General features: G+C 33.9%; 2 non-coding genes across 2 annotated transcripts; both read right to left on the reverse strand.

The window, feature by feature from the left end:
• Window positions 1–674: 674 nt before the first annotated feature.
• On the reverse strand, window positions 675–765 carry LOC127099497 (small nucleolar RNA snoR77Y). Its single transcript, XR_007793992.1, has one exon. It is a non-coding gene; the product is annotated as a small nucleolar RNA snoR77Y (small nucleolar RNA).
• A 32-nt stretch (window positions 766–797) lies between these two features.
• LOC127099510 (small nucleolar RNA snoR2/U65) lies at window positions 798–957 on the reverse strand. Its single transcript, XR_007794005.1, has one exon. It is a non-coding gene; the product is annotated as a small nucleolar RNA snoR2/U65 (small nucleolar RNA).
• Between the last annotated feature and the right edge of the window lie 6,806 nt (window positions 958–7,763).

Here is a 7,763-nt window from a genome sequence, read left to right on the forward strand (position 1 = left end):
TAATATCCTTAAAAATAGATGTAATTTTAGGGTGTGTTTGTTTCAAGGTTTCAAAAAATATTCCAAGGAATATGATTATGGAAATGCAATATTCTCACCTTTTATTCCTAGGAATTTTATTTACACATGTATTTTCTATTTTTATTTCAATGCTTAATGGATGGGAATACAACATTCCCATGGAAAGTTTAACCAACTATCTTTCACATTTATTTTTAATTTTATTTTTTTATAATTTTAAATTAAATAAATTTTATAATTATTTCTAAAAAACTTAAATCTCTCCTGAATGAGTAGAAATAATATTCATGGTAATAATAATCTTTGGAATAATAAATTTTATAATTATTCCTAAAAAACTTAAATCTCTCCCGAATGAGTAGAAATAATATTCATGGTAATAATAATCTTGGGAATATTATTCCAAGGAATATAATTGTAAACCTTGAAACAAACACACCCTTAAGGAATTAAATTATTATATAGCTTTCTTCCTATTGTCAAACTCTTCTTAAATTGATTTTAAAAAGGGTAATTTCACCCTAAGAAACATAATTTTATTTATCCTCATGATTATAACTAATGGTGGTTATGTGAAAGTTTCACTTCAAATTATAAATAGGAATAAGATGAAATCTGAGTTTGAATATTTAAAAATTGTGAAAAAAAGAAATTAGAAGCCTCAGTACCACAGCCAAGATATTAACATCAAAGAATAAACTATTCAGACGGTAATTCCAGTTCTATTTTTATCATCATCGGCTTCACAAAAATAAAATAAAAATTATACTATATAGAAATGTAATCGCACAAATCGGCTCTGCAAAATCATGGTTTATAAGATCAGCAGATTCCTATCAAAATGCGAAATGAATGAAATTCACTCTTAATTTTGGTCCAATCATAGCATCGCAGGTCACTGCTATCATATAGCTACCAGCGACGTGGCATCGGACCTAACTCAAACCCTAAATAATCAAACTTACAAGAAAGAACATGAGATTTACAAAAGCTGCGGCAAAGTGCGATGAAATGAAAGTATGAAGCATGGAGATTTCAGAGATGACTTTTATAGCCGTGCTTACTGTTGTTTTTTTATTAGGGTTAGGGGTTTTGGTTTGGGCCAATAACGTAACTTGGATCATGTGTTTTGGGCCAACAATGGTCAAAGGAAATTATTTTAGAGAAGTGCTTAACGTACCCTAAGGATTGATTTCCTACCTTCGTTAAAAATCATAACTATCAAGCCATTTGATAAGTGCTTAACGTACCCTAATGTATCTTTGAACACATCTCAAACACATTTGTTTCTGGATCAAGCCATAAGACTATGCAAAAAAAAATATGGAAATGTATCTCGATGTAAATTACGGAGATGCATCTTCAACCACTGTTTTAATTAAAAACGTGTCAGACCTTTCTTCTTCCTCATTTCTCAAACTCTCTCAAGATATAATCTCAAAAGTTTTAAAATCTCTCAAGTCTCGATCTCTCTCAACTCACATTCTCTTAAACTCATTCGATTCACTTCAAAGCTTCTACCATCAACATTCAATCGATAAAAGAGCTAATTCAACATCAAACTAAACTCGCATTTGGTAAAAAAAGTTATTTTCCTATACTTTTTTATTTCTATATACATTTGTACAAATTGAGCATTATATTATGTAATAGGTAGTTTATATATTTTATTTAAATGAAAAATATGTTTGATATGTAGTTTAAATGTTCAATGTATTATTTAAGATGTTAGAATGGACTGCATTTCCGCTATTGTTGTTCATTTGAGTTGCAGAACCTTACGGATATGCATCTCCGAAATTTCATAATGTTTTTATTTCCAGAATCTGGATATGCATCTCCGAAATTTATCAATCTACATTGTTTGACTTGGTCCCATTGTGCTTCATCTATGTAATGCTTGGGTGATTTACTTATATGCATTATGGATGATAAGCAAGAAGATTGAGGCATGACAGAGTTGTGCAACATGCATCGATTCAGAGAGAAATAGCTCAAGTCTCACAAAAACCTATTATTTCTAACTCAGTTGATGCGGATGTATCAACTTATATGGCTCATGCATCTTCGCCTTCGTCTTTCTGTAGGAGACAAATGTCCCCTACTCAAGAACCCGAACACTATTGGCACCGTAGACACCTAAGACTTTGCAGGCATAACAAGCACCCGAGAAGTTTGAAGGAGGTTCATCTGACTTATCGCTAGTTCTCTATACTCGAACCATACTACCAGACATGTCTGGTACAAAGATACATAATTCAATCGTATTCATTATTTGAAATACATGTATGTTATAATATTCAAAGTTTCTGGCGATGATTTTTTTTTATAAGACCGTGATGTTTTAATATGCATCAACCATGGCCAAAAGATGTGTTTGGAGGAAACCTTTAAAATATTTGAAGGTGTGTTGTCGGCTTTGTATAGAGATAGAACTCGGAGACTTCATTTTTTCATCGCCCATATGGTGAGATGTCTATCACACTAGACGATGTTTCGTGTCTGCTGCATCTTTCGATCAGGGGGGACTGTTAGACCACAACAAGATTAATAGAGATGATGGTAGACTATCTGGGAGCTCACTATAACACCCTATTTTCAATTATTCATGTTTATCGAGTTATTTGTGAATCATGTGTGCTTGAATTATTGATGGATTGGTCAATTAAAATAATTAGGTGGTGTAGAAATTAATGGAATTATTTAGAGTTATTTTAGTGATTAAATAAATAAGAATATTTATTTAATGAGGTGTATATATTAGAATATTAAAATAATAAAGAAAATAAGGATGTGTATAGGAATTAAGGGTAAGATAGACATTTGTGAGGATCAGTCAGAGGTGATAGAGAGAAATCATAATGATGAGAAATAGGGTTATTGGAAATAGGAGAGAGGTAGAGAAAGAGTCAGTTTGCATATTACGTGAAAACTTGGAAGAGGAAAAAGAAGGGTTAGGGAAAGAGGAATGAGAAGAAGGGATTAAGAGAAAAAGTTCAAGGATTCTTTCATCTTTGCTGGAATAATCAAGTAAGGGGGGATTATTCATTTATGGGTGATATATCATGAAAGGGTGGAGAGGTGTCCCTTGGCCTCCATTAGGTATTGTGTGTTATTAATTTTGATGAATCTGATAAACATTTATGTATTTTGTGGTTGTATGTGTGATTCAATTATTGTGATATGTTGTTGAATCTGCTATTGAAATCATGTTGATATGTAATTGTTGTTGTGTTGAATTATTGAGTTTTAAAGTGAATTGAGTGATCTCTTATTTGGTGAATCTAAATGAATAATTCATGAGAAACTTAATATGTTTATGATCTATATGATGAAATAAGTGTGATAATGTTGTTAGGTCATTAATTAGAGTAAATTAGAAGCATGTGATCGGGTATGGTATAGCAATGAATGATTGGAAAACTTGGCACTGTCACGTAACAACAAAACTGAGATTTTTGGAAAATCACTCAGTGACAACCGGTTATTTCAAAGTGACAACCAGTTGTACTAGTGTAAAAATTTGGAAAATACACATAAGAGAATCAATTATAGCTAGTGTCAATCGGTTTTCATGCTTCAAAATATTTGGGATATGGCACTTGTTGACAATCGGTTGTCACCTATTTACAATCAGTTGTCACTGTATTTTGAACTACGATATACTTTGACGTTTTACCTCATAACTTTTTAACCATGTATACAATTGATGTATCGTTTGAGGTGTTAGAAATCTAATACTCAGAGCTATAACATGATAAATATGGGTGAATTTCTTAAGTATTATTCTTATACCTACTATATTGGTGAAGTTTTTCATATGTTTGGCTAATGGGTTGATGTAATTGTTATGATAATGTTGGTGTGACTATGAGATGAATTGTTATGCATGTAATGATAACATGTTAAGTTGAGATGTGTAGTTTCAATTTGAAACTATCTTATTGATGTTTTACATGAAATTATGTGGTTCAATGTGATATCGTTTGTGTTTCTAAGTTGTTGTGATGATGCATACATTCATTCATGCATATTGAGTTGTTTGTGTTGTGAAAGAGGCGATTATAGGTTTCGATGTTGGTGATCGGTAATTGTCCCAAGCTTGATGTTGAGGCTTTGGGCTCGGTGTGGGTCTCACGTGTTCACAGTTGATTGGAACCTGGTTCATAATGAGAACCATTATTGAGAGCAGTACCACATGCATATGAATCCATAATATTGTTGAGAGTCACATTGCATATTGACTGTGTATTATGGTGAAGTGGGTGAAGATTAAATATATATGTTGTGATGCACAATGGATTATGTTTGAACTTTACTATATTTAATCTACTTTGATTATTTATGCAATATTATTTATTTGAATGTATTTCTCACTCCTTTTGTTTGAATGTATCATTTACATGGGCATCGTGCAGATACTCAAGAATAGATCTCGTTGAAGTAAATGGCAGTTGGCTCTTGGATTACTTCCTTAGTTTTGATTAGTGGTGTCTTGCTCTGATTATGTGACATCGGGTTGGGAACGCTTATTTTACTTACCATATTGTTTATATTGAAGTTAAAGACCATTTTTGTTTCGTGGAGATTCCAGTTGATTCATCCGAGTTAATTGATATAATTACTTTTATTTTTCTTATGATAATTGAAGTTTGAGACTAAATGTCCTGAGATGGTATACCTTTAATGATTGTTTATTGATGATTTTGCTGCGATGATACCCTAAGTGGAAGTGAGCATGCAATGATAACTTTTATGTGAAATATTGTAACCAGTGTTACGGAGCAAAATATGTTTGATGTGAGTGACATCCTACATGGTTGTATTTTTTATTAAATTATGTCATAATTTGCATGTGGAGTTTTAGGGTGTTATATAGTGGTATTAGAGCATGTCGGTCCATCCGGCCAAGTTTTTGTGATTTTAATTATTCCTATTGTACGATATGTATGTGAATGTTGTCGATACAATCTTTGCTCTAAAGATTCTTTGTTGATATTTAGAGGAACGGTTGGGAGAAATGATTGTGTTATTGTTGATGCCTTGACAACCTTGGCTCAAGTGGTGCAAGCTCAACAGAATCTACAGGTTGAAGATATTGATCTCGTGGACTAAATATGCTTCTGAGGAACAAACCACCAACCTTCAAAGGGAGGCATGATCTAGAGGGCGCACAAGTTTGGTTGCAGGAGATAAAAAAAACTTTCGAGTCATGGCATGTGTAGATGCTTAGAAGAATCATTGTGGTACTTATATATTGTCCGAAGAAGCAAAGTATTATTGAGATAATGCTAGACAGAGGTTTGAGGCTAAATGTATAGTGATCACTTAGGTTGTTTTCAAGGGAGAATTCTTGGAAAAATACTTCTCGGCTGATGTGCATGGCAAGAAAGAGATGGGATTCCTTGAACTTAATCAAGGAAATATAACTGTTGCAGATTATGTCGCTAAATTTGAAGAATTGTCTAGGTTTTGCCCTCACTATAATGGAGCAGATGCTAAGATGTTTAAGTGTATCAAGTTTGAGAATGGACTACGCCTAGAGATTAAAAAGTATTGTATCTATGATGAAGCGAGTCGTGTTAGATCCTCCCATTACAAGAGTGTCAGTGACAAGAGAAATGGTAACTTGAATCACAGAAAAATGTATGGTGTTTCATATGTTAAGGGGAAACAAAGGATTTATGATGAGAAAAATCCAAGTGGGGATGAGCTCATAATTTGGAGAGGTGTTATAAATATGGCGATTTTGGGAATCGTATCTCTGAGTGCAAAAGTAAGACTACGAACTGCTTCAAGTGCGGGAAACCAGGGCATCGAGTTGCAGATTGCATGGGTAATATTGTCACTTACTAAAACTGTGGAGAGCAAGGTCACATTAGTACCAATTGTCAAAAGCCTAAGAAGGACCAATCAAGAGGAAAGTTATTTGCATTGTCTGGTACTGGGATTACTAGTACTTACTGGTTGATTCGAGGTATTACCCCTGCAATGCAAAGACCTTTCCTCTTGATTGATCCTTCTTATGCTTCTGACAATTTGTACTTATGTGACATTGCTCTCCACAGTTAGTAAGTGATAATATTACCCCTGTAATCTACAACTCGATGTCATGGCTTCTCACACTTGAAGCAGTTCGCAGTCATACTCTTTCACTCAGATATGTGATTCCCAAACTAAGCACATTTATAACACCTCACCAAATTATGAGTTCCTCCCCTCATTTGGATTTTTATCATCAAAAGTCATATGTTCCCCTTTAACAAATGGAGCACCATATGATTTTCCGCAATTCAGGTTACCATTTCTCTTGTCACCAACACTCTTTTAATGGGAGGATCTAGCATGATTGTCTTCATCATAAATACGACACTTGTAATTAGCCTGGAGAACTGACGAATCTTCCATCTATACTTAGATCAATTTGTTATGGTGTTTATTGGTGATATCCTTATATATTTGAAATCTGATGAAGAGTAAAAGGAAAACCTGAAGGTGGTGCTGCATACGTTGAAAGATAACAAGTTATATGCTAAGTTATCCACGTGTGAAATCTAGTTGGAAAAAGGGAGTTTTCTCGGGCACGTGATTTCTAGTGGTGGTGGTGGTGTTGTTGACCCGTCGAAGGTTGATGTTGTATTGCAATGGGAGACTCTGAAGTCTGTTACTAAGATTAGAAGTTCCCTTGGGTTAGCTAGTTATTATCGTAGGTTCATCGAAAGTTTTTCGAAGTTTACACTTATTTTATTGGTTTTTGTAAAAGTCTCCATTGAAGCACTGGATTAGAATTTTAATCAAGTATTTCCTTTTGTTTAATCAGGTTCTTTATCACTTTATTTATCTTTTTGTGAATTATGTCTTTATATACGGTAATTGCTCTGATTAGATCATTCATCACCATGAGTGAGTAATCCACCGCGGACTAAGGGTTATGAACTCTATCATATGACTATTCGCATGAACTTAAGCTAGTTACGAGAATTCCATCCTTTATATTTTAAAAGTCTGAATTTTTTAATTTAGACCTTGCTATGAAAGTAGAAGTGTTTTTAGGCGTTCGACTTACGCTGAAAGGGTAGGTGTGAACACCGGAGAGTAGTTTTAAACAATCAAGTCTGAAGTCACGAAATTGATCGGATGAAATTGAGGAAAGTTCCAAATTTTAATAGATGTGCAAATGTAATGACCACTAACGAACGTTCCTACATGAGTGAAACCTGACGAGCGTCTCGTTCGTTAGAGGTAGGATAATACGTTGGGAAAGTAGGTATTGCCCATGATAATCTATTTTTCTATAAACCGTGTATGGATTATCGTAATAGAAATGCTTAAGTCATGTGGAGACGTCTAAGATAGGAGTCACAACCCTAAGTCATGTTTGTTATCTATATTTTTCTACTATTCAGTTTCTCTAACTTTACACCAATAGGATAGAAATCAGTAATTAATCATTGGCCTCTGAGGTTCGTTACTTTTTAAAACTACATCAACATTTGTCGTACGGTTGCAGCATTCAAACATCATAGTCTGAAGGAATCGGCCTTTGATGAACAAACTTTGGAAAAGCTTGATTGTGGTGATCAAAACCTAAGCTAAACAAAGCGCAAGGACCAAGGTGACACCGACGGGTCACTGTTCATCTCTGAACATACTTTATCACGTGATAACCTATAACTCTATCATTTCATGTAGTCTTTTAGGATACAACTGCTAATTCTATTTGTACTAGAGGGTTTTCAAAC

This window comes from Lathyrus oleraceus, chromosome 6 (assembly GCF_024323335.1).
Source record: "Lathyrus oleraceus cultivar Zhongwan6 chromosome 6, CAAS_Psat_ZW6_1.0, whole genome shotgun sequence".
Classification (NCBI taxonomy): domain Eukaryota; kingdom Viridiplantae; phylum Streptophyta; class Magnoliopsida; order Fabales; family Fabaceae; genus Lathyrus; species Lathyrus oleraceus.